The following is a 27,817-nucleotide window of genomic DNA, read 5'->3' as shown; positions in this document are numbered from 1 at the left end:
ACTTTTCCTTACCTCTTCATTATGATGATTTTGAAACATTTTCTATAAAGAGAATAGAAATAAATAATTTAGTCTTCCCCTAACACGGCTGATAAAAATTTGTTTTTTATTATTGATAATTAAGAAAACGTCAGCTTTGTGTCTTGTTATTGGTAATGTCATCGTAAAGTTTTAGGATTGTTGACAAATTCGGAACAATCTCTATCAAGTTTCCTTTGTCTGTGAGCTATGAGATTTCAGGACATTTCAATTTTCTGATGCAGTAATTCATTTTACTCTTTATATCAATGATCCTCATTAACCCAGGTCTTAAAGGGGCCCATCTGAGGAGGGGAATTTGACAAGCTGTATTCACATCAAGGTAAATTTGCCGGTGTATAGAATCTCTCCTCTATTCCTCAAGTCGTTATTTACAAAAATTTTTTTTTTTTTTTTTGTAGAGACAGAGTCTCACTGTACCGCCCTCGGGTAGAGTGCCGTGGCGTCACACGGCTCACAGCAACCTCTTAACCCTTGGGCTTACGCGATTCTCTTGCCTCAGCCTCCCGAGCAGCTGGGACTACAGGCGCCCGCCACAACGCCCGGCTATTTTTTGGTTGCAGTTTGGCCGGGGCTGGGTTTGAACCCGCCACCCTCGGCATATGGGGCTGGCGTCCTACTCACTGAGCCACAGGCGCCACCCTATTTACAAAAATTTTAAATCTAAGGAAAAGTGGAAAGACTAGTAAAGCGTTAACTTGTAGATCATTCACCAACATTCACCCAACATTTTGCCACATTCGTTTTACCACTCTCTTTCTCAGTCTCCATCTTTCCTTCCCTAAAGACACACACACACACATACACACATACATACACACACACACATACATACACACATACACAAACATATACACACGCACACATACATACACACACACACATACATACACACACATACATACACACATACACACACATACACACATACATACACACACACATACACACACACATACATACACACACATACACAAACATATACACACACACATACACACACACATACACACACACATGCATTCTGGGAATATTTTCTAGGAACAAAGACATTTTCCCACATAGCCGCAATATTATTATCATGCTTCATAAGTTTAACACAGATATAATAATATTTTCTTATATACACTTCATGGTATTTTCACTTTTACCAGTTGTTATCAAATGGTTCTTTTAACCCTTCCCTTTCTTTTTCTCTTCTCTAATTCCTCCCCACTAACTCCATACCTTTTTGTCATGTCCCTATTAATAATCTTCAATTACTTTCTGGTTCATAATGTTCCATGATCACATTTTCCTGTTTTAGCCTCAGAACCACAATCAGTCATTTCTTCCCAGAAATCCTGGTTCAAGGATCCCTTCCACCAATGGAACAACTATTAACATCTGGTGGAAGTTGGGACATTGCACTCTGCAGTGTGAACGCCATCCTGTTAAATCTGGATCCTATGCCATTCTCCCCTCTTTGGAAGTAAAGTCCTTGAGTGGTACTTAAGTGCCAGGCAAGCCACTGATGCCCGGATGCCTGGAGACTTTCTGTCAAGTATTTGAGAGATGCAATTAGTTTCACGGGAAAAGGCTTATTCTGCACTCTGCCTCACCATCTCCTGTCTCCTCCTCCTGTGGCTGGGGGAGTTGGGGGAGGAGAGAGTAGACCAGAGAGATAGCCTGTAGGAAAGGAGGAAGAAATTTCTGAAAACTTTTCATACCTAACCACTCATGTATAATGTCTTAGCCATTGTTTAAGTTCCTACCTTAAACGTGTGGCTCACACCTGTAATCCTTGCACTTTGAGAGGCCAAGGCGGGAGGATTGCTTGAGGCCAGAAGTTTGAGATCCGCCTGAGCAAGAATGAGACTCCATCTCCAAAAAAAAAAGAAAAATTAGCTGGGTGTGGTGGTACATGCCTTTAGTCTCAGCTAGTCTAGAGGCTGAGGCAGGAGGATCGCTTGAGCCCTGGAGTTTCAGCTTGCAATGGGCTATGATGACACTGCTACACCCAAGCTGGGATAATAAGCAAGACCCTGTCTCTAAAAAAAAGTTCTACCCAGTGTCATCTCTTATAATATCACCATGATATGTTTGGCTAGCTGGTGGGAAATCAGTGGTCCTCTGTGTCTTTGGGCCCTATGGTGGGAACCCATTAAGAACAACTGGAAGCTTTACCAAGGCCTTCAGACATGAGTTTGGACATTGTGTAGAAAGAGCAAAAAGTTTTCCCTTATAGTCTCTGGGAGGGCAGCCTTGGAGACCTGTGAACACATCCTGAGCCAGTCTGGGCTCTGACAGGGCAACTAAGAGTGACAAGCAGGTGGCATTACTCAGACTTGCTTCCCTAGAATCACTTCAGATTCATTACGTTTTTCTTTGAAAACTGTCCTTTGAAAGAACTCCTAGAACTGATTGTGTAACTGTGATGTTACCCCAAAATCAGAGGGTCAAACAATTGGATGGAAGAGGCCAGCCAGCCTGGATATACTAAAGGCTGTTAGAGTGTCCCTGGAGGGGACCTAGGTGGGTGTTAATGAAATGGAACTAGACATGGCCACTACTGAGAACTTTCAGGTATGGGGACAGGGCAGGAGAAGCCACTTGGAGCTGCTGCCAAAGGAAGGAGGCTGCACTGAGATCAAGGGTCCTGGCCAGGGGCCTTTCCATAGAAACAGAATTTTCATCTTTCTTCTGCAAGTGGCTGAGGGAGGGAGTTGAGAATTCAGTTCACCTTTCTCCAGTGTGATCTCCTTACCTATAAACCAGGGGATTAGATGACTAGTTTCCATGCATTTCTTTTTTAAATCAGCAAAACAAAGCTTTCTGTGGATGCCCAGCTATGTGGGAATGCAGCTGCTGTACTTGATGAGGAAGCCGGGGCCCCAAAGCCATGCCAGAAGTACCCCACTCACCTTTCTCCACCTTTCAGTGGCCCCTGAAGTGAGCTCTGGTTTTCTACAGACAAATTCCATCTGGAATAAAAAACAGAGGCTGACCAATTTTCCTCTTTTTAAACATGGAAATACAGGCAGAAAATTGATTATTTGGAAGCCAGTGTGGAATGCAGCCATGAGCACTGATGAGGGGGTGCGGGAAGTGCCGTGGGCACCGTGAGTTCGGGGAGCTGCGAGCAAGGGCCCTTGCGGGGCCCTGAAAGCCTGAGGACTGCTGGCTCTGGTCAGGGCCAAGGGGACTAGGGAAGCCTGTGTCGTGCCTCTGGGAGTCTTGGTTGTGGGAAGTCAGCAGAGTCACTGGATCCGAGTCTGAAGTTGTCCCGGAATGCCTTCGGAGAGCTTCTCCTTCCTGTCCTGCTTACCACAGGTCTGTGTTGACCACTCTCTGCAATGGCTGCAGCCTTCCTAGAAAATACGAGCAATTCTGGTAGTCTTGGGAATCTCTGTCTCATCTCAGAGTTTCTTATCTCATTCTTGTTTTAGAAGAGGATTCATTCTACTTTTGCAAAAGGTCCATAAGAAGTATAAGAATACTAGATGGGACCTCATACTTCCGGAAGGTTTTTATTTTCAAAGAATATCCCATGATCTCACTGGGTCCTCATAACAAATCAGAAAGACAGGCAGGTTCGGTAAAACAGATTCATTTTCAGATGAACAAACAGAAGCCTTGGAGATGGTGAATGACTTGTTTGCATATGGCTGGCACTTGGTATGTTGGAACTGGATTTTCTAAGCCAGCCCCAGAGGGCCAGTCTGTCTAGATAATGGATCAAATGCTGCAGGTGGTTAGAAAGGAGTTGTGTTGCTGCAGCTTCTGTGAGGAAGGTTAGCCACAGGCATAGTTAAAGGAGGAATTTTGATCCCTCATAAACTCCACAGAGAGCCTGCTCCAGGCTCGAACTCTCTTGCATATCTTGGGATCCACTGGGAAACTGGTGCCCACCCCCTCTTCTGCCCTATTGGAATAGCTTTTCCTGTAGCTCCCCAGGGCAGCAGGCGGTGGCTAGAAGCTACAAAGATGAAGGCTACGGCTAACTCCACTGCCAAGGGGCAACTTCATGGAGCCTCTGCAGATACTGAACTACAGCAGTGTTTCTCAAAGTGCTACACTCCCACCATCTGTGATAGAGTCATACGTGTGTGTGTGTGTGTGTGCTTCTCCTTAGAGCCAGGGCATCAGAATCCCTGGGGCAGGCTCTCCACGGAGTTTATAAAGGGTCAGATTCTCCTTTGGTGATACCCAGGCACACTCAGTTTGACCACAGCTGGTCTAGAGACTCTCCCGTTGTCCTTTGGACTCAATGCTTCTGTTCAGCAAAAACCCTCCCCTGGGCTGGCTGAGGTTTCTGCAGGGAGAGGTAGAATTTGACTAACTATGGATCTGAAAAGATGTTTTAGGGAAAGAGTTGAAAAAACCTGAAAAATCTAAGAGGGACGTTATCAAGTAGGGGGTACAGATTCACGTGTGGTGTGAGGAGGCCTCCTACATACTTGATTCAGGAACTCATGTAAGCATTTAAATTGCTCATGCCAAGCCAAAGCATGACGGCCGTCTTGCTTCTTATCAAAGACAAATTACTCTTCCGGGGAGATCCCTGCTGCCTTGCTTGCTCTCTTTATCTAGCTCTCCACAATTCAGGGGCTGACTAGGTCTTTCACCCCGGGGAAGAGCTCATTCTTCCTTCCACTTCCCTGGGAAGAACACAGCTGAAACATCTGATGGTGTCAACTGCGAAGTGAGGCCAAACACACAGAGATGAGGGCGAGGGCGGCAAAAGAGTCAAGTTTTAAAATATGTGCAATACTTATTATAATTGTTCTGTGCACTCCTATGGTGTGTTAAAAGATTTCACACTTTATAAGGCTTGGCTTCCAAACAGAATATGATATTGTTTTGTACTCAGGTTGCATATAAAAATAGCTGCAGCAGCTTAAAGAGCTAGTCTTAGGAATAGGCTCACAGACCAGCGTTAGGGAGTTTGTGCCTAGAAGCTGGAATTTGGACGTTTTAATACACAAGGGTTGATAAAGTCATCAGAAGTGTCATGGTAAGGAGCCAATTCCTAAAGAGAGGCCATTGTCTTAAAATATTATTAGCATTCACTGCTTATGTGGGAACATAAGTTCTACTTACTCAAGACTAGAAAAGAGGTGATTTGGGGATACAAAAAGGTGTGATCTGTGCAGATTTGATATGCAGTGCAAATCGTACGACCACAGGAATGGGACACCTTGTAGAATAAACTTTTGGTTATCCAAGGTCTCCTTGTACGATGTAGACATTTATTTATTGCTAGCAAATATCTGTAAATTATTACAGATATTATTACCAACTGCCCTGATGTAAATTTTAGGTACATTCTTCTCTGTGAGATGCAGAGGTGGTCATTTGGGAGTGGATTCTGGTTGAGAAGCAGCCATGATCTGCTAGAATAATGAGAGGTAACGTTTGGAACAAGAACATAAAATTGGCCTGCATCAGTGTCCTGCTTCTTTAATTACCCTTCTTAATTCTTCAAAGATCACCCATCATGGATCTAAGGTCAAAGCCACAAGTTGCTTTAGTGCCCTGGGATCTTCCTTGGCAGAACCAAGGAAATTCAAGTTTAATGTAAACTACTAGGCTCATTCTTCTTGGCTCCTTCTCTCTCCTGTGTGGCCCCAGTGTCTGCCCATGGCCAGCCATATTGCAGCTGAGAACCCGACAGCCAGCCGAAGGGACAGCCGGCTCCTAGGGCGGGGCAGACTCCCAACATTCCAGCTCGTGCTGCTGCTTCTTCCTCCCATGCAGTGACACTGGAGTCAGCTGTTCAGGTGAAATGAAAATATCTAGAAAGAAATTCTCAGTCAATGGAAAAGTCTGCAGAAGGGGACGCTTGCCGGGTTATGTGATAACAGTGCAAGCAGGAGTGTGGGGTGGGGCTCACCCTGCCCAGGATTGCTGTCGCCACGTGGAACATCTTGATCTGGGTTTACTATCGTTAGAATATTTTGCATATTACTGCTTTTTATTTCAAAATTATATCTATTTTAAATAATCATATTTCTTTTAAAAGTTGCTAGCTTTCCCCCCTTTTGTAAATTATAAAAGACACATAGCATTAAGGATAATTTGAGAAAAAAAGGGAAAACATCACTCACGATCCCTGACACAATGATTATTTTTGTTTATTCCCTTCTAGCCTTTTAAAAAATAAGTATGCTTTTATCTGGTTGTACCCACAGTGCGATATAATTTCCAGCCCTTTCCCCACTTAGCATGTGTCGTTTACGTTTTCCCTGTTGCTGTATGGTCTTTATCCTCCTAATGGCTCGGAGATGTTCCATTGCTGTGTACCACAATTTACTTAACCGTTTACCTACTGTTATCATTTTGATTGCATTCAATTTCCCACCGTTATAAATCACACTGTGATTAGCATCTTTGTACACATTGTTTTCCCATATTTGTATTATTTTTTTGCATTAAAAAAAGTGTCATTCAGGAACCAAGATGTTTGCTCAATGGTAGGCATTGCATTTGGAGCTAATGGGGAAATGGGGGCATGATTTAACAATTACAGTGGGAAAATGGGGCATTATTTAACAATTTTTTGGGTCTTCACTATTCCATAAATTGAAGGGAACATGTAGCATTAAGGTATTAGCACAATCAGAGGTGTTCAGGCACCTTAGAAGTATGTCTGATTCATTTGGAGGTCTTGGGTGTTGTTGGGAGTCCTCTGTTCTTAGGGACGTGATTAAGTCCTTTGCCTGTCATTGCTTTCTTGCGATTTCAAGGCCATATGCAGATACACAAGAGGCTGTGTGTGAGGGCGTAAAACAAGACAATCTGAATATTCTTTGGTCAACATCCTCCAGGAAGGGTATCAGTGATTTCCCTTTTACCTGAACTTCATCTCAGGTGTGTTTCTTTTCTTTTCTTTCTTTCTTTCTTTCTTTTTTTTTTTAGTGCTTATAACAGCAATACCATTCTTGTCTTGTTCAGTGTCAGTAATATGACACTTAGTGGGTGTCCAAATGAAGGCTGTGGTCCTCTGCTTAGTATTCCTGAGGCACTGAATGTGTTGGTCACCCACATGCCAAGTACGGGCTTGTAATTGCAATAACATTTTATCTTTTTTAAGGGTTGTGAAGGTTTTATTTAATGAAATATGCTTGAGACTAACAAGAGTATCTTTCTCTCTCTCTATCTCTTTGTTTTCTTGATTGAACTTCATACCCTCACTGTGAATGTGAAAGGATGAGTTTTGGAAGGCTAGGATCCCGGGCTCACAGTTCCGGGTCTCTGTGAGCTAATAACAGGGAAGAAAAATAAGCATTGCATTTTTTAAATGGGGGAAAAAATCAGGAAAAAGGCATGCATAAAGGATTTATCCTTTCCATGAAAACATTGATTAATGAAATCTGGTATGAACGGGTGTCATGCCCTTTAAATATTAGATTTTATTACTTAGTGGATGGTAGGCTTCTGACAGGGGACATTCTGCCTCTGCTGGCCCTTTATGGACACAAATGTTTCATGCCCTTGCAGGGATCAAAGATGCAAATGCCCCGGGTACCCGAATCACTGGACAGGGTGAAACACAGTGCTGGACAGATGTGTCATCTGGAAAGGGCTTTTGCTGGTAAAAGGGACAGCTGCCTTTATGGGGCTGGGGGGAGAGGGGAGTCAACCAAGAGGGAAGGAAGTATGCAAGGGAAGGTGACCCAACCACACGGAGCCAGCCACTTGGGCCCCCAGCTGGGAAACTGCACCAGCTTGCTAGCTCTTCCGGTTCTAGCAGAGCTGGCCAGACATCTGGCCTCTGTTCTAATTAAAATGGGCAACTAATTTGGTGGCTGCAGTGAAGAAAACGGCAGTGAAATCTTGATGGCTGCAGGGTCATAGGAGGGGCTACATAACTCTTCAAGACTAAGGCTTTGCCAAATTATTTCCATCTTGAGTGCCGAGTACATACGAAGCCCACACCCTGGTCCTCAGGAAGCCCTTTTCTATTGGGGAAGGCAGATAAGGGGAGTAGAATATAAAAAGAAATGAATTAAAGGCCATGATAGAGGCAGGAGCAGAGATCTGTAGGAGCCTAACAGAGGGAGTAATTTATTCGTGTTGAGGAAAGCTGAGAAGGCTTCCTGGTGGAGTTAGCATTTGCTTTGCACCTGCAAGTTTGAAATCAGGTTCTGGGCAAACATTCTGGAGGATCCTCAAGAGCAGAGAAGCAAATTTCCTGAATGGAATTTCCCACCTATAATTCTCTCTCTCTTTTTTTATGGGAGTGAGACAAGAAGCTCATTTAGTATAGTCTAGAACTCCCCATGTCTCCTGAGCAGCAGTCCTCTAAGAGCAGGGTTAACACAGATGGAAGGAACCAGACTTTTCACCTGATTTGAATTGTTGGAGAAGGATCAGTTTGGTCTTTCAGTGTCTAGCTTATGTTGATGCTCCGAACGGTGCATATGGTAACACGTTACCATCAGGAATAATTAAGCCCAAATATACCCAAGTTATCTCCTGCGAGGTAGTTACCCTGCACTTGGCTCAGTTGGTGGCATTGGCGGCAGGCAGAGAGAGGGCTGCCCACCTCATGTAAATGAGCCAGTTGGAGCTCATTTGTTAACCATTTCTTTCCCTTTGGTGTCCCTCCGCATTCCTCAATCCATCCCCCTCTTCCTTAAGGCCCTTCCAAGTGCACAAGGAGTGGCTGGGGAGACTGTGCCCAGGGATCAAAAAAACCCTGATTTTATCTTTGTTACTGAAGGCGAAAATGATCTGCTATGTATATTTTATAAGAAAATGTGTTTTGTTTATAGTTCTACAGCCAGCCCTCCCTTTCCACCCCCTAATAAGCTCATGTCAGAACTCTGAAGTCAGTTTGCCATAATGGTAGCCTAAAGGACATATTTTGTAAAAATGAAAAATGAGCATGTTATTTATATATCAATAGTGTAAAAAACATTGACCACAGCACACGGCCTCCTGTTTTGCTTCCTTCTTTCCTCCCCAAGCCTCCTTCTCCTTCCCTTGGTCCCCCTCCCTTCTTGCCCCAGGTGCCCATGGCACTCCCACCATTTAGATAGTTAGTTGTAGCCTATCTCGGTCAGTTTGTGCTGGGATTCGGTCTTTAATATGGAGCCTTCAACGGCTGAGCCTCCAAAATGACTCTCTGACAGCCAGCCATTAATTACCATCATCCGAGTCTAATTCATTCATCCCTCTCCCTCTCATGGAGAGGGACAGCTAGGGCTGAGGGCACTCAGGGAAATGTAGGCACGATTCCATGTTCTTTATGCAGAGAGGGCTGCCGGAGACTTTGTTGGATGCAGGGGCTTTAATTGAATTGGCTTGCCAATAAAGCTGTTGTCATTCAGTAAGTGAATTTGTTGTACTACTCGAACCACAGCTGCTGCAGACAGCCCGGAATTTCCTGAAGGCAAGCCAGGCCCTTGGCTTGCCTGGGTTCAGCCTTTTTCATTGATCCCGAAGGCCGTGAAGAATGTCCCCCTTCATGGCCTAGTTTTGGCACCTGTTTGGATGCCATCGAGTGGCACTAGCAGGCTGGGATTCAGCAGGAATCTGGTAAGCCAGTGGGGTGTGACGTTGAGGAAGCTGGTAGAGAAAAAGGAACGCACAGGTATGTGAGGGGTGGTACCTGTGGGGCAGGAAAGGCTCACCTACCACATAATCAGGTGTTTTTTCAATTCCTGGGCAGACGCTGCCTTTGGCCCCATAGGGCTAGTCACGACAGGATACTGCTTTCCACTGTAAAAAGAAATTGAGAATATGACAGTTAATATATTTGTAGAACCTTGTTTAAGAGGTCGAGCCGTATTGAGAAAATGCAGCCGCATTAGAACTGGCATTTGTTTCCAGGAGATCGTTGGGCCAGAAATGCTCTACCTTTTTCCACAGTTTATAAAACACAGCAAGATTGGCAGGTTGTGTGATTTATGGTGGCTTTAAAGAAACATCAAGATTAAGGAAAGTTTTTCAGGGGACTGCAGGCCATTTTTATTTTCTGCATCCAAGCACATGAGTGTTGTGGGCGTTGAGAATAGGACTGGGGGGTGGGGTGGGCATATTTTTATGTTTTTGATGGTATCCTTACACTTTATATAGAAGGGATTGCTCATTGAACTTTTTGTTCAAGGAAATTTGGAATGATCTGATCCAAAGACTGATCCTCTCTGCTTTCAATTAGTTGGGAGCAGAGGATTTCCCAGCTTTACACCAGGTGTCCAGGGTCTACCTAAGGGTCTACCTGCTATTTGAACCTCTTTGGTGTTTTTTTCACCAGGAAGTTGGGCGGGGGAAATGTCCTGTAAGTCAAATGTAGCTTTTGTTTGAACCTTGAGATTCTGGCAACCCAGAAGCTCTTTAAGTTGAGCTTGTATTGGCCTTGTTTTTGGCTTGATAAGTGAAAGTCGATTTGCTACATCACATAAATGGTCTAAGTTTATGGGGAAAAAGATGGCGGAAAGCACAGGTGAAAGAGAATTTGGGACTTGATATCAGCATGAGTATGTGGCCACAGTGGGAGAGGTTGATGTGGTAGGAGAGATGGACAAAGAGGTTTGCCAAGACGTCTGACTTTGGAGTGGAATAGAGCAAACGCTGCTCCTTACTCTAATGAGTGAATCTGTTGGCCACCATGTTCCCTGGGTACAATCAGCCCTTTGTAGATGCTTCCCACATGTCAAATTTTAACATTGTTAACAGAAGATGGGACCAAAGTGAAAAAAATAATTACTGTTTTTTTCAAGAGGGTGGTCGAAGGCCTATCATCTGATGTTTGGGGCTTACAATCTCCTCTTACCCCACAATGGTAAACTAATAGCCAAATTTGAATTGGGTTGAAAATAAGGTCTTTTCAAGAAGTTCATCTGTGTAAGCCACAGATGTTCTGAAACAGTAAAGAAAAAAACAAACCCCCCAAATTACAGCTAGTCCTCTGGCATGAGCGTGCCTCCTGAGTGAAGGAGTTGGAGGACGCTCCCTCCACACTCCCCCGACCCGCTTCTAGGGGGTCTTCCCATGCTTCCTGTCCTCTGCCTTCTGGGCCTTGGGTTCTTCCTACTATTTCCTCCTCCTCCTCCCTGTCCTCCCAAGGCCTCCCCAACTTCCTTCCATGCCTCTTTCTCCCATGTCTCTAAATCTCTTCCTCCTGGTGTCATCTCATCATAGGTCAAGTTATCTAATAACAATGTTAAAATTTAAAATTGTCTTGTTTTTATCCACATAATTTCCTTACCCTAAATGATCTCTCTTCCTTCTTACCCATTGGTGGGTTTGCACAGCTGTGACTCAGGAAGAGGCCCCGTGACCCTGGTGACTTGCTCCAAGATGCTGCTGTATACTCACAGCCATTTCAGGTGGAAGAGCTGTGCTGAACTTTCTAGGGTAATAAATTCAGGGAAACCCAGCTGAGACCAGCCCCTAATATTATTCATTTTGGGTTTCTGCCTTTCATAATGAGTGCCTTTCTGTACTTCCCTTTGATAAGTGGAATTAACATTTCCATGTGAACTTGGAATGCTAAGTTGGTGGTAGTCCCTTGAGGATTTTGCGTCTTGCTCTGACACCTTCAGTGACTTCATCAGAATTTGAGTGTATTAAGGGATCAAGGTGTTGGACTTACACGTATGAAGTTCTCGAGGTGTTGGGGCATCCTGTTCCTAAGCCAAATTCTGAGGTTCCCTCGGGGAGAATACCTTTCACAAGCCAAATGAACACAGTTCAGTGTGAAAGCCCAGGGCAAGCCCGCGTAATACTTTAATCATTTTCTACCAGAGACTCAGTGGTTACAGAAAATGGCCATGGAAAAAACACAAAACACAAAAAAACACAGTCTGCCCCTCCTTTGATAAACATTGTTTTCACTTCTCTTTCCAAGATTCAGAATTTGACTTTGGTTCCTTGTTGCTTCTCTTCTCCAACTGGGTTCTGTGTGATGAGGTGCTGGTGTACAGACACTGGGCGAATCTTTGATTTTTTTTTTTTTTTTTTTTTGAGACAGAGTCTCAAGCTGTCACTCTGGGTAGAGTGCCGTGAAGTCACAGCTCACAGAAATCTCAAACTCTTGGGCTTAAGCAATTCTCTTGCCACAGCCTCCCAAGTAGCTGGGACTATAGGCACCCTCCACAACACCTGGCTATTTTCTGGTTGCAGTTGTCACTGTTGTTTGGCAGGCCTGAGCTGGATTTGAACTCGCCAGCTCTGGTGTATGTGGCTGGCACCCTAGCTGCTTGAGCTACAGGTGCTGAGCCATCTTTGGCACTTTTGAGCAAAATTTAATTGAGGGAAAGATTACCATTATGTTATGGAGTCAAATGCAAAACTGGCATTAATTTTGAATATAGTCAGGAAAGTACAAACTTCTGCCTGGGGTTCTCCACTTCATCCTCCATCTCAGGTCAGGACCTCGAGAAGTATGATTTTGGTTTTCTCTGCTAAGGAGTGAGGGGCTGAATGGCCCCACAGTTTCTTATCAGAGCTGAGACAGAATGTTAACATCTTTGAAGCACGGATCTTATTGTAGATACAATGGTCAAATTTACTCATCTCTAATAATGGTGCTAGATAGTAACAGTTGGGTTATGCACATTTGCAATCCATGAAGGGCAAAAGACTTGGATCAATTTTGATTCTTCTTGGTTTACAAAATGTCTGGATGTGCAGAGTTAACCCATAGTCATGTGGGGACTTGTCATTTGTGTGTGGATAATCTTAACTTCTTATGTTCCAAATTTCCCCTTAGCTGCTTTTGGGTGTTTCTCTACTCATTAGCTTATTTGTGAGGAATTGGATCCTTAACACCAAATCCTAGATCAGGCTCAAGGGGAGAGCGGCCATTCTACTGATCGCCATGGCCCATGCCTGCTGGGGAACTCCCATTCTTGCCCAATCTGCTGTCCTGGGCTCGGCTTGCCTGACTGCCATAGCCTTTGGGCTGAAGTCCTGGCCACAAAGTAGTCTAGGAGTCTCTGTAGTCCTTATGCCAGTGGTTCTCAACCTTCCTAATGCTGTGACCCTTTAATACAGTTCCTCATGTTGTGGTGACCCCCATCCATAAAATTATTTTCATTGTACTTCATAACTGTAATTTTGCTACTGTTATGAATTGTAATGTAAATATCTGATATGCAGAATGGTCTGCATATGAAAGGGTTGTTCAACTCCCAAAGGGGTCGCAACCCACAGGGTGAGAACCGCTGCCTTAGCCTCACTTTCTGATCTTGGTCTTCAGGTTTCCCCTTTTGGGGCAGTGGTGGAGGGGAGAACAAGCCCAGGTCCTCAAGGAAGAGAAAGAAAAGCGGACATTTCTTTTCAGTGGCAGAGGAGAGTTGACCTAAGATGCCCCTCCTCCCACCCTTGGCCAACCCACAGCCATAGTGGTCCCAGGTTCATCTTGCCCTCCATGGTGAAGGGCTGCTAAGAGAGAGACGTAGGACTAGATGTTTCATCTGCCTCTCCCAAAGCACCCCTGATCCAGGCATGTATACCTCCTCACCCTTCTCTCTTTATAGGGAGAGCCTTGGAAGTGGGAGGGGAAAACTGGGGGGCTGGAGGGAGCTTAATGCCAGGAGGTGTCAGGGTTCTTCTGATGGTTGGTGTGTGGGACTAACACTTTTGCCCCAAAGGAAGGCTGAGAGAAGCAATAATATTACATGCAATGCTTTCTTTTTTTTCTTTTTTTTGGGGGGGTTCTTAGGTATGGTCAAATGGCTGAGTTGTGGTGGGAAGTGAATTGGTGTCTCAAGGTGGCACAGGATGACCCGCATATTCCCTGATATGGAGTCTGGAACTGATGTTTGCACAATCGTCAAGGAAAGGGTTTGCTCAGCAAATTAGCAGTGTGAACAAGACCACGGGAAGGGCCTGAGAACAAACCACTTGCACACAGTTTTAATGTGCTAATGACAAATGATTATTATCTAGTTAGTGAATCTACTTGAAAGAGATAACATGGCCTCTACTACCCCTAGTTGAGACATCTCCCACTAACTCCAACTCACTGCCAGTGCTTGGAATTGGAGAGGTGCGACTGCATTGTCTTCTTGCATTGCTGGTGTTGAGCACGAGAGCAGGGTGCCTTTTCTTCCGAAGAAGAATAAATGACAGCATTCTGTCTTGGGGCCTGAAATCGCATGACTGAAAACATAAAGGTGACAACTGTGATATGCTTTTTTAATGAGGGCAGAGATGTCAAGAGAAACCAGCCTTCCAGGAGCAAAACAATACGCCGTCAGGTGCAGTGGACTTAAGACCTTTTCCTCTCTTGGAATAATGTCCTAAAAAATAACCAAATTTTCCATTCAGTAGAAAAATGTTCATGCCTTCCTTCCCATCAATATGAATTGTTGTCATTGAGCATGGGGCACTAGCATGCCATATTGATTTTGGAAATTAAAATGGGAATGTTGAAGAACGTTTTCAAAGAATTATATGGGATTTTAGCCATCTGAATGGCTTTCTTTTTAGGGTCAGTGAGAGTATTCTTGCTCAAATGTAGCCCATTGCTTTAGAAATAGTTTCCTTAATGTCTTTCCTGTCGCCCCTGCGGGGTCTGTGCAGGAAATGTAAACCAACATACAATATGTGTGTTTATTTTCATGTCCCATTTTATGGGAAATTGGATGGGGTATTCCGCCGAGGCTTCAGCTACGAGCTGTTGACAGTATAGGGGAGCAGGGCAGACTATTGTTGAAAGAGTTTGCAAGGGAAGAGTGGATTCTGTAACTTTGAGAGCTGGGAAGAGGTAGACCTGCAAGCAGAGGTCCACTACTGGGGAAAGGAGGGGCGTGTCCCATAATGAAACTGGCTGGTGAGTTGCTGAGGCCTTAAATGACACCCTCACCATCTCCAGTTTCTAGCACAGTAGGTCCGTTGGGCCATACCTCATCCTGGGGGATATTATGTCTGGTACTGTTGTGTGGTCTTCCTGCCTCTGCTGGCCGCAGGAAACTCAGGATACCAAACACCCAATCCAAACTCCATAAGGGCTCACTAACCGGGCAGGGGGCAGGAGGGCAGAGTTACCCTGTGGACTCCTGCTGGACCAGAGAGGCTATCGATTGCCAAACCACTCACATCCGGGCCATGTGCAGGTGGTGTTAAAACTACAACCTTTTCCTGGGATCCTACTGGAAAAGCAATTTAAAAAGTGTCTGGGTAGCACTGAGCAGGGAGTGTGTCTGTATGTTTCCTGTAGAATGTTTGAAATCTCAGGGTTAGGCCCTTCGGTAAGACAGTGGTAGGTGTCAGCGGGAATTTAAGTTTTCCCTGCAGGAGAAAGGAGTTAGTATGTTTGCATTTTAAGCTCATAAACAGCTGCAGCTGGGATCATCATTGCAAGCACATTGGGGCTGGAGGAGTTGAAGGCTGCTGTTTGCCAGCGCACTGTGGAGATCTTCAAGTTGTAGACTGAAATACTGTATAAACTTCCCATTTGATTAGGACTTTGTTTTGTGTTTCTAAACAAGGAAAATGAGGAATGTCAAATTAATTTTGTAGTTCTGCTCACTTTTTAATTCCAGTTGGTCATCTCAGCCTAGATTTGTGCAAATACTGATTCCAGGAAATAGTCTAAGTACTCAGCTTGGTAAATACATGTGTTTATTTTACAAATGGATTCAAGATGAAACACCCAGCACTTCTCCAGGGCATTTCTGTCCCTGCCTGTTCATTTTAGCAGCTTGACCAAACTAATTCCCTTCCCTTAGTGTAATATTTAAATGGACTTCTGGCATCCGATGCATTGCCTGCTGCTCCAATTCCCCAAGAAAGTCATTTAAATAGATTTTTGACTATCTTGCATCTACTACGAAAGCCAATCAACTAGAAATCCTGGTCACTTCTCTCTAATTTTAGATGAGCCATGTGGAATTATTGGCTTTGGAGAAATTTCATCTTATCAGAGCTGAAAGTTTTGGATTTAATTTTTAACTATCTTTTATTTTTTCTTTCCCAGCAAGAAAAATGAATAGAAAGACAGATCAGAAAAGCATGCCATAGAAGTTAGCAAGCTGTCAATAGAGACACTGTCTTATTTTAAGGTGTGCTCCTAAAGATGCGGTAGGTCTTATTTTCAGGGGACGGCTTATCTTTCCTGTAAGTAGGTCTTATTTTCGGAGGATGTCTTATTTTCAGGGAAACAGGGTATCACTATGAAATGAAACTCCACATTAGCCTTCTGGGTGTAAGATTCCCACCTCCCCTTCTCCCAACTCCCACCCACCCCTCATCCCTATTCCCTCCATGTCCAACATGAGAAAGGCAAAGGAGCTTGATGGGAATCTTGCCTTCCAGGAATTTGCAATCTGGGTGAGGGGACGAGCTCTACCCTTTTAGAGGGTAGCCTGTGTGATTTGGGTTTTCTGCAGAGCACAGGATGGGGGCAAAGAGGGGAGTGGGCAAAAGAGGTCATTATGCATTGGCTAGAGACCAGGATGTGGGGGTGTTAAGTTGGCCTGGAGGAAGGGTGAGAGGGGGACGTGTGAAAAGCAAGGGTGGAACTGCTGATAACAGCACAGAGATGGCACACACAATGAAGGGCACCCACAGAAGTAAGAAATGGAAAGCAACAGGTGGCAGTGGCGGGCTGGGCCATCTGACCACATCCCCTAGAAGAGAGTGGAGAGGGTGTGGGGCTGGGCTGGGAGGGCCTGGAGTGTCCAGCTAGGGGATTTGGATTTTGCTTTGTAGCCAGTGGGATGGGGTTGGGCCAAGACATAGTGGAGTATACAGAAACCTAAGGCAGAGAAGCCCCTGTTTTCAGTGTTCTTGGGCCCTGGATAGTGCTTATGTCATATCACAGAGTGGGTCTCCAGAATGAGAGCAGCCCAGAGGCGGGAGGCCAAGGCATTCCTCGGAGGTGGAGGGTAAGGGGCAGGTAGGGAAGGCTGCAGACACGGGTGCCCGGGAAGGTTCCTTGGAAAATGAGAATTTTGTAGGTGAAGGGGAGTGGTAGGAGAGTTACGGTGTGTAGAACTGTCTCCTACAACAGGAAGATGATTATTAAAGCAGCACTAGATCCTACCTTGGCAGTCAAGATGCATGAATAAAAATACTTTGGTCGCCAAATTTACTTCCTGTTCCCTTTCTTCCTGTTCAAAATAGTAAGTGATGCTTTTATTTTTTTAAACAGATGTTCTCAATTTTTCAGCATGTCGTGGGGTTGCAGAGTATGTGTGGGGCAGCAGTTGGCGGCAACATCTTTTATTTTTTATTTTCTGGCTGTGGCTTGAAGTTAGAGTCAGGATTCAGAAATGGGGAAGCCGCGGCTTGTGGTCCTGCACCCTGACATCTGACACTCCATCTCAGGTAGAAGTCATGCTTCTGAGTCACACCTGCCAACCTACTGCCAATAGGTAGCATTTTTATATTATGTAAGTTATAACTGCTTGTGGTTAAAAAAATAAAAAAAAAACCTGGAAGATTTTCTTTTCTCCTAATTCTGCTTTTCAGAGGAAACCACTGTTAATAGTTTGTTTTATATCCATTTGGTCTTTTCTTCCTTTGCGATAATAACAGTGATACTAACTTTTATTGGGGTCCTCTGTGTGCCAGCCACTATTGTAAGTGGTGTACATATGTGAACTCATCTAGCCCCTATGTCCTATGGACCAGGTATTATTATTTTCCCCAGTTGACAGGGAGACTGAGATACTGAGAAGATAAGTAATTTTGTGGAGCTCACGTAAGTAGGAGGAGGTGAAGTGAGAACGGATAACCAAGCAGTCTGAGTCCTGAATCTGTGCTCCTAATTATGACTTTATGCTGCTGCCACAGACACACACGATTATACATCTAGTTTTTTTTTTTTTTGTCTCACTCTGTTGCCCTGGGTAGAGAGCCATGGCATCATAGCTTATAGCAACCTCAAACTCCTGGGCTCAAGAGATCCTCTTACTTCAGCCTCCTGAATAGCTGGGACTACAGGCGTCTGCCACACGCTTGGCTAGTTTTTCTATTTTTAGTAGAGATGGGATCTGGCTCTTCCTTAGGCTGGTCTCGAACTCCTGAGCTCAAGCAATCCACCCTCCTCGGCCTCCCAGGATGTTAGCATTATAGGCGTGAACCACCGTGTCCAGCCATACATCTAGTTTTTAAAAAGATAAAATCATATTGCATATGATTTTCTGAGGTTTTGTTTTTTCAGTAAATGTTGATAGCATAGGCATTTCCCCATTTCTGTGTATATATAATCTATTTCTTTTAAAAATTTGCATAGATTGGGGGTGGGACACAATTATAAGAGGGGCTTTATTTAACAAAAACAAATGATATAACCTAATTCATTGTACCCTCAATTAACCTGAAACAATAAAAAAAATCTGCGTAGAATCATATTGATGTGTTCCCATTTTTTTTAAAAAAAGAATACTTTTCCTATTGCTGGCCTTTTGGTTTCTCTCCAGATTTTTGCTATTATAAACAATATTAGCACAAGCATCCTAACAGTAACAGGAGCAATAGCTACCATTCATCTTGAATAAATCTTACTATGGGTGGGGTCCCCTTCTAAACTCTTTCCATGTATGAACACATTCGAACATGCTTCTTTCTATAAATGATCTAATGTTCCTACAGGTGAGATGCCTGGAAGTGGGGTTGGTAAGTTGGAGGCCAAGTGCATTTAAAATTTTGGTTGCAACTTTTCCTCTAAAAAGGGGCAAGTGTTTATTGAGTGTCAGCTCTAAATCTAACACTCTGTGAGGCATTCTTTGGAACATACAGACACTTGATAAGGGCCCTCCCAGAAGTTTATAAGGGTGGAGAGACAGGCTGCCACAAGTTGGCAGGTGATTAAAACAGTCATTCCACAGGGCAAGGCTGGTGGCATGTGCTGGGAGCATTTCAGGTGTGCAGGGAGTTAGGAGGTTGGTGAGGGGTGGAAGGTATCAGAGAAACTTCCGAGTGGAAGTGAGGCTAAGTGAAGCTTAGAATGATGGAAGAATTTGGAAGGGATAAGATAGGGAAAGCACCGAGAACCGGGCTGGGGGGAGGGATGTGGTGGAGTTTGAGGATAAAACAGTGAGTAGGTGGGATCGTGGTCCTGCCTGAAACAAAGCGCGTGGGTCAGGAAACAACCAGCCAGGCTACCACCAAGCAAAGAATGGAATACGAGTAGAAATGGAAGCCCAACTGTCCTTATGTCTAAATTATTTAAAGTTACAAATAAATATAATCGGTTGCTAAACTGTGCTCTATTCTGCCTCAACATGAGAATCTTGACCTAGAATAGCCTTGAATTTAGAATTCTTAACTCTATGAACTATGATACTAGAAGGTGGTGAATTATGTTTCCAGATTAGCACAGAGAATTAGGTCTTGTGATAATCAGGTATATTTGGCCTAGTCACTTGGAGCAGCTTTGCCTTTTTGTCAATGCTGAAGCACACTCAGCACTGGCATGGCTGTTTTGAAGAGTAGGAAATCACAGCCCAGAGAAAGTGAGCAGGTGTCCTATTCACATAGAGCTTGGAATCTCCAGTCTCTGACCTGAAGTTGAGCTGCTGAAATGGAAGTGTGTATTCCTCTTCCTCCTCCCTCCTTACACCACCCCCAACCGACAGAGAAAGAAACGCAGGTGCTTGACTGCAACTTTCTGTTCTGCAATGAAAATGGCCTCCTGTATTTTTGTTTCACAAGCACAATTAAAGTCTGATTTCAAAGCTACAATAGGGAAATGAGGGTGACAGTAAGAAACCCAGAACTTGGATGCAAATGATTTGAGCCATTTTTAATTTGTTCAGTGGAATCAGGTAGGGGGAATTCTATATTTAAATATTACCAACCACTTTGAACCATGTATGGAAGTAACTATATAAGCAATGTTGGGGAACACATTGCTGAAGTTGTAAAATTTGTAAACTCCCAAAACAAGAATATCCAAAGCTAAGTTTCTCATGGTGGTGTTAACTTATCCACATCACATTGCACATGCCGTACGATTCTGCATTATAAATAATGGGTTTACAAGCTTAACTACAACTCAGGAATATTACACGTGTGGAGTGTGGCTGAGTTAATGTCACTGTGAGACCCTTAGCTATTGCCAAGGAGGTCTCCTTTGCCTCAGCTGGGGCCAGGCAGGAGCAGGCTGGAGGAAGCTGCTGCCCAGGCCTGCCACTTTGCCTAAGGAACGAAAACATTTTTGGCCACAAGGATCTTGAGCTGCACGAGCCACAAATCATGGGGAAAAAGAAATCAAGTATTAAGGTTTCCCCCAGATTATTATTGACCAGAACAGCCTGGAAATTATAGAATCTTTCTAAATGTCGCAGGGGCCTCTGTGAGGCCCAGTGACGCAGTGGCGTTAAGTTTCACTGCTGCTATTTCTCTATTTCTGGTTTTACTTGCTCTGACCCCTCACCCTACCAGAACTAGGGTGAGAGCTCCTCTCCCCTTACTTTTCCCAGAGCTAGAGGGAGTCCTGGTGGGAAGAATTTGGTGGCAGGTGACTCTTGTATACTGGGACATGAGTCTTACTCAGGTCCATAAGGGCCCTGGGATAAATTATACATGTCCTAACATATCTGTGGAGGAGGAGTTGAGTGAAAATAGGCTTCAGGGGTAGCCAAGGAGGGAAAACACAAGGACATTGTGTGTTTGTGTGCATGTTGCTGTGATGCAGGAAAGAGGATGCAGGGTGGAACTTACGTGTCCTGGTCTGTGGCACTCTGCTTGCCTGGTCCATGAGGCAGATTGGAGGCCACCAGAATGGGGCTCACAGCTGACATCAGTTTCAGAGCACTGTTGACAGGGCTATCTTTCACTCCTCTCCCCGTGGAATTGCCCGGGGTGCCGGACTGGGGCACACAGGCTGCCTGACAGGAGAAACAAGCATTTCAAGCATGGTGAGGGTAGCTTTCCTTCCCTTCTGTGGGAGGAACTGGAGTTGTTATTATGTACCTTTTGTGTATTCTGCTAGGCTGGGCTGTGGATGTGGAGAGCATCTCTTTCTATACACGCCCAGCCTCTGTGACTGCAGGCCCACGAGTGTCTAAGGAGCAGCCCAAGATACCTCCTGAGTGCCCTGTTCCTCAGTGCCACCTGAAGACAATACTGCAAGCTGTTCAGAGGGTGGAAACCTTAGGGAGGGTATTTGCAGTCAGGGAAGGCTTCCCTAAAGAGGCAGCCCTGAGCTGCTTTTCAAAGCAGAGAGAGGATTTACACAGGCAGAGAGAAGTGGGGATCACTCAGCAGAGGAAGCAAATCCCATAAGCCCCGTTGATCTACCTTTACCCTTACAGGGACTGGGGCTCCTAGTGATTGCTTTTCAGGTCTGAATTCAGGCCTAACTCCCAATTCCAGCCTGAATCCTGGTCAGCTGAAGACAGAGCTGTCACTTTGATTTCCTCCTGCCTGTCCTGCTCACAACAGTTACAAGAAGTTTGTACCCAACGTGCCCCCAGAGGCAGGCAGGCAGCCTGTCTTCACCACTGGTGCAGAGAACCGAATCAACCAACCGGGCTTCCTGGGCACTTCCTCGCAGACAATTTCCCACCCTGTCCCCTGTGAAAAGAGCCTTGGCCCAGCACGTGCTCACTGTGGATGTGTGGACAGGCCTGCAGAAGACAGGAGGAACCCTGGCTAGCTTTTCTGACTGTGTTGAATGGCTTGTCATTGCAGACGGTTCCCCCATCCTCAGGCAGTTGTGTACTCCCAGAATGATTTCCTCTCTCTGGACTCAGTTTCTGAATCTGTTGGCAGAGACGGTAGACCAGATGGCCTTGGATATCCCATCAGCTCAGATTGCTCTGGTCAAGAAAGGCAGGTGGAGGCAGGTGGGAGGGCAGTGGAGCAGAGAGGAATTGAGAGGAATTCCCCAGCAAAGGCTCTTGGGAACCACACAGTTCCCCATTCTTGTGCCACCTGCTTAGAGGGTATGTGTAAGAATGGCGCTGGCCTGCAAGCCTGCATGGATGGGTGGCCCGGCCTCTCCAGATGTGTCCTTAGATTTCTTGGGGTCTGTGTCATGGAGCGCTTACTTACACTCTCCTGGCTTACCAGGAAGTGGTGAATCTTGCTTTGGGCATACAGCTGCCTCTGGGTCCCAGGCTGTGGCCCCAGGGGAGGGAACTGTTGTCCCAAGATGCTCCCACACCATCTTGTGACTACAGCAATGGCTATGCTGCTGTGTCTGGGATCAACAGGCTAACAGACACAATCCAAGAGAAGTGCAGTTGCCTCTGCAGACTCTGTGGAACAAACTCACCCTTGCCCCATCGTATAAGATGTCGGCATAGCTGAGGTCAGAAAGGCCTGACCCAGGGCTATGCTGATGCTGGCAGGTCCCTTGAAGATCTCTTGGGCCATCTCCTCATTTTGCAGGCCTGGAGAGGACGGATGACTGTTCAGGGTTGCACAGCCATTGGGGCATAGTTGCAGGAACTCCCAGTCTCTTGACTCCCAGTGTACTGTGCAGAATGAAAGGCTGTGGGGTGGCAGGGTTGGCACACCACAGATAGATGCTCACACAGATGCCCCTGGCACTCACTTTATTCTCTAAAAATGTGTCAGAGGAAGTGAAAGTGCAGGGCCTCTCTTCACAGGTAGGAACTGTAGTAGGGCACATGTCTCTGGCAGAGCCAGAGAAAGTTGTGGCAGTGCAGCCAGCTGAGAAGCACTTATTAAAGCACCTTGAGCTAGGCACAGTAAGGCATAAAGGAGCTTTGAAAAACATTCCCTACACTGCAATTTTGCTGCAGCTGAAGAGGAAAATTTAACTCACAAATCAATTGCAAAAACAACCCAATGCAAGCTACTGTTTATGTAATAAAATTTAAGAACATATATTTATATTTGCATAAAGAAAATCTGGAAGGCCATTGAAAGCTAATAAAAGTGTTAACCAAATAGTCAAGTGATGGAATGGGGGTGAGATGTTGTCCTTTGTGTCTTTTAATTACAAAATTATTTTGAACTATATGAATGTATTATCTTGGCAAAACATTAAACATAAACAACAAGAACAACAAAACCCTGGACAACTAAATGCTGAATTGGGTGACCAGTGGCCAAAGGGATTTAGACAAAAGATCAGAGTTCAGAAGATCTCCTAGCAGGGGTAGGAAATCTGTAGCCTTAAGGGCACATGTGGCCTTCTAAGTCCTTAAGTGCAGCCTTTTGACTGAATACAAATTTTACAGAACACATCCTTTTATTTTTATTAATACATTCTTACTCATCTTTTAGATTTTTATTTTATTTTTAAAATACCAAAGAATAAAATAATTTTCAACAAAATAATTCTCCCAGATTGACCAGCACAATTAGAACATGAGTAAATTGACGGCTGCTACACTCATGACATCGTTCTAACTTCCTCACCTAACTGAGCTGGTTGGTGAGAGTTTATGGGGGTTGAATGCACCAGTCTGTTATCAGTTGTTGAGAATGGTGTACTGTGTTCTGTTTGAAGTGAAATGTGTGAATAGTTGCACAGCTCCATGGTATTTTTTAATTCTGTCTGCTCAAAATCCCATCATGTCAAAGAAGGCCAGGAGAACACTGAAGAAAGAAAACAGATTTTTTTTTTTTTTTTTTAGAAAACAGATTTTTTAATGAAGTTAGGGAATTGCAATATTATCCTGTTTCTGCCAAAGGTAAAATGATTTGCTTGCTTTGTGATACTGTAATAGCAACATTTAAGAAATTCAATGCTTATCAGTATTATAACATTCATAAGGAACACAAATATTTTAAATTAGGGAAAGGGGGAATAGGTATCTTCAACAACTTTCAAGTTAAATGTCATGAAGTTGGACTGAATTTGGTAAATTTAGTGTGTCTGTGTATAGATGGTGCACCTTCCATGACAGGAAAACATGAAGAGTTTATTGCACAGATTAAAAAAAAGTATTAACAGGTCCAGATATTCTGACTTATTTTTATTGTATCTTGTATCAGCAAAATCTCTGTGTTTAAGCTACTGTTTTAAGTGACTCTTTGCAATAAGTTATTATAAAAATATTGTTAACTATATTCCTGCAAATGCAACATGGCACCCTCAGTTTCATAACATGCTGAAGTTGAATGATGAGGTATTCAGTGTGGATTTGCCGAGGCATTCTAAAGTGTTATTGCTATGGCAGGGGCAGATGATTAGCCAAAATTTTATCTCTGTGAGAATAGATAAATGTTATGAAGAAGAGAATCTGCAATGTGTATTATTGAGAGAAGATTTCTATAGGAATACAGAATTTCTGTGTGGTATCATGTCAAATAAAAATGACTTGAATATTCCTTTGCAAGGTTAAACTAAATATGATATTTGGGGAAAAAATCCAGGCATTCATTACAGAGCTATATTTTTTAAAACACTTCTTCAAAAGGAAATTTTGGATGAACATTTTCCCCAGTTAGCAAAGGTCATTGATGAGAATGATGATATATGCGAATAATTTGAAGAATATACAGCTTTCATAGGTTTATTAACTGGAGAATTCAATGAAAGGTTCATTGACTGAGAATCATGACATCATACTGAAATTAGTATTTCAGTTCACCTAGTTGTTATTACCAAAGCACCTAAAGAACTGTAGATGGAATTGGGCTCTCAGTAGATAGCATTTCAAAGTTATTGTTTGGTGCCAAGAAAGACCCAATTGAAACTTGGATAAATGCAATAGAATGCTTACCACTTCAGCAACATACCCCAAAAAGTGCTTTCTTGCTTTTCAGTCACTTATTGCTGTGAATCTGTATTCTCCTACCTAACCCAAATCAAGACACCTTTAAGGTCTCAAATGACTGATACTCATCTAGAGGATCAGCAGGCAAAACCAAGTCATTAAAAGGTTAGTTAACTTTAAAATGCACAAATAGTTTTCATTTTTTGAAATTAAGTACATAGTAGTTAGATTTTTATGAAATGATATATATTTTAGGAATATCTAATGGAACTTTCTCAAATGAGGTCTTGTTTGATTACAGCTAAATCAATACAGCCTTCTGACATGAAAAGACTCCCCCCACCCCCATGTTAGGAGGATTTCTCTATTGTCCCAAGGTGAGACTCAGAAAGCCTGTGTAGGAAGCAGCAGCGGAAAAGAGGCAGGCACAGCGAGAAGACTGATTCCTCATCCCTAAGGTCCTCTTTGCTTGGATTTGAAAAAAGAAACTTGACTCGTTTTGCCAATCCTGTGGGAAGAGACTCTCCTCAGCTGAACACACCAAGATCTCTGTTTACCAGACATTTTCATGGGTTATTTCTCCCTTTCTGTGCCACTGGCAGGGAGTGGCAGCTGTGGTCACTCTGGCCCTGCTGTTCCTTGGAGTTTTGTTGTAGTTTGAATTGTGTTGACAGTGAGATAAACATTTCCATCCTTGGGCATCTCCTGCTGGGCTGGAGGGGAAGGTGCTTAATGGTGGTGAAACCGCTGATGTAGCTAGATTCAATGTTCTCATTTTACATGCAAAGAAATGGAAGTCTAGAGAATTAAAGAACATGTTCAAATCAGAGAGCAGTGAGAACACAGGAGCAGAATCAGGGTTTAAGTCCTGATTTTTTTTCTTTTTTAGCATGCCTTGCAGTTTTTGTTGAATAAGACTAATGTTTACTGAGCATAAACTATGTGTCATGCATTGTGTTAATACCTTCATGGATATCATTTAATCCTCTCGATGATTCTGTGAGGTAGGAATGTCATTACTTCTATTTCTTCAGATGAGAAATTGAAGGTCAGAGAGAATAATTTTCTCAAAGTTGCATAAGGATGTTGAAGTATCAGAATCTGTCCAGGTCTGTCTGACATCAAGTATCTGTCCAAGTGTAAGGAATCCCTTTACAATTTATTAAAAATAACTCTGACACCCTCAAGAGAAGTTCTATTTTTCACATCTAGCATTTGAGTAGATACATAATGAACTCTCATACCTTTAAGTGAACTTGTATTTTAGTTATCAGGATCTACAAATGCTATGGAAAACATACTTTTGGAAAATAATGGTATGGGATCCTACAAGCCATGGGAGGAACAAGCTTTAGAACGCATCAGTGGGATGGAGGAGGTAGTAGGTGAGGTGAGGGAGTTGGTGACCTGGGAGGTACATGCAGTGAGAGAATCAGCTCATCAGAGTGAATTTTTATTTATTTATTTTTATTAAATCATACTGTGTACATTAGTGCATTTATGGGGTACAATGTGCTGATTTTATATACAGTGTGGAATGCTTACATCAAACTGGTTAACATAGCCTTCACGTCACTTAACTATCTGTCATATTAAGACATTTGTACTCTACTCTTAATAGACTGAATTTGTAGAGCTTCTCAGGTTGGATATAACAGACCCCTCAGCCCACAGTGTGAAGCAAGCCACATATTTGACTGGCTCATTACTCCCACCTGAGGAGCTCATGGCGTTAGGCTCCCCATCCCCACTCTTGGCAACATGCTCTACTCACACTAGTACTTCTGGGACATGCTGAGGCATCACCTGCCAACAGCTTGTGGCTGGGCCCTAGACACTGTGGGTCTTGCTGTTGTCCCTGTGCTACTGCTCTGTTCAGTGCCCCTGTGCTCCATGTGTTCCTCTGCTAGAGGCAGGGGGTCTGTGGCCAAGTGGGAGGTGGGGGTGGGAAGAGGAGGCTTTAGTCTTCTAAGAGGGATTTGTGAGAAGAGGTTTGACAGAGGGGCTGCTTGAGCACCGATGTGTTTCAGAGCTTAGAGAAACAGCTTTTGTAATTTTTTTTTTTTTTTTTTTTTTTATTGTCGGGATTCATTGAGGGCACAATAAGCCAGGTTATACTGATTGCAATTGTTAGGTAAAGTCCCTCTTGCAATCATGTCTTGCCCCCATAAACTGTGACACACACCAAGGCCCCACCCCCCTCCCTCCTTCCCTCTTTCTGTTTCCCCCCCCATAACCATAATTGTCATTAATTGTCCTCATATCAAAATTGAGTACACAGGATTCATGCTTCTCCATTCTTGTGATGCTTTACTAAGAATAATGTCTTCCACGTCCATCCAGGTTAATACGAAGGATGTAAAGTCTCCATTTTTTTAAATGGCTGAATAGTATTCCATGGTATACATATACCACAGCTTGTTAATCCATTCCTGGGTTGGTGGGCATTTAGGCTGTTTCCACATTTTGGCAATGGTAAATTGAGCTGCAATAAACAGTCTAGTACAAGTGTCCTTATGATAAAAGGATTTCTTTCCTTCTGGGTAGATGCCCAGTAATGGGATTGCAGGATCAAATGGGAGGTCTAGCTTGAGTGCTTTGAGGTTTCTCCATACTTTCTTCCAGAAAGGTTGTACTAGTTTGCAGTCCCACCAGCATAATTTTTAATTGAGTATAATTTATATTTAACAAATGCATGGATCTTTACTGTTTAAACGCTTTTTGATAATTGTATATGCCCATGTGATCAAAAAAGATACAGAACATCATAGCCATTTCTCTTATCTTCCTTTAGAGTCAGTTCCCTTTTTCCCCAGAGGCAACCACTTTCTAATTTTTATCGTGTTAAATTAGTTTTTTTTTTAACTTCATCTAAATGAAGTCATATGTACACTTTTCTTTTTTTTTTATTAAACCATAGCTGTGTACATTAATGTGATCATAGGGCACCATACACTGGTTTTATAGACCGTTTGACACATTTTCATCACACTGGTTAACATAGCCTTCCTGGCATTTTCTTAGTTATTGTGTTAAGACATTTACATTCTACATTTACTAAGTTTCACATATAACCTTGTAAGATGCACCGCAGGTGTAATCCCACCAATCACCCTCCTTCCACTCACCTCCCCCCTCCCTCCCCTCCCTTTTCCCCTTCCCCCTATTCTTGGGTTATAACTGGGTTATAG

General features: G+C 43.7%; 1 long non-coding RNA gene across 1 annotated transcript; it reads right to left on the bottom strand.

The window, feature by feature from the left end:
• Positions 1-9,165: 9,165 nt before the first annotated feature.
• Positions 9,166-21,591, bottom strand: LOC128584196 (uncharacterized). The gene is made up of 4 exons (XR_008379650.1): positions 20,902-21,591; positions 20,650-20,816; positions 11,624-11,696; positions 9,166-9,747 (listed from the first exon to the last, which is right to left on the bottom strand). It is a non-coding gene; the product is annotated as an uncharacterized LOC128584196 (long non-coding RNA).
• Between the last annotated feature and the right edge of the window lie 6,226 nt (positions 21,592-27,817).

This window comes from Nycticebus coucang, chromosome 4 (assembly GCF_027406575.1).
Source record: "Nycticebus coucang isolate mNycCou1 chromosome 4, mNycCou1.pri, whole genome shotgun sequence".
Classification (NCBI taxonomy): Eukaryota; Metazoa; Chordata; class Mammalia; order Primates; family Lorisidae; genus Nycticebus; species Nycticebus coucang.
This window is presented reverse-complemented; position numbering and strand designations above follow the sequence as displayed.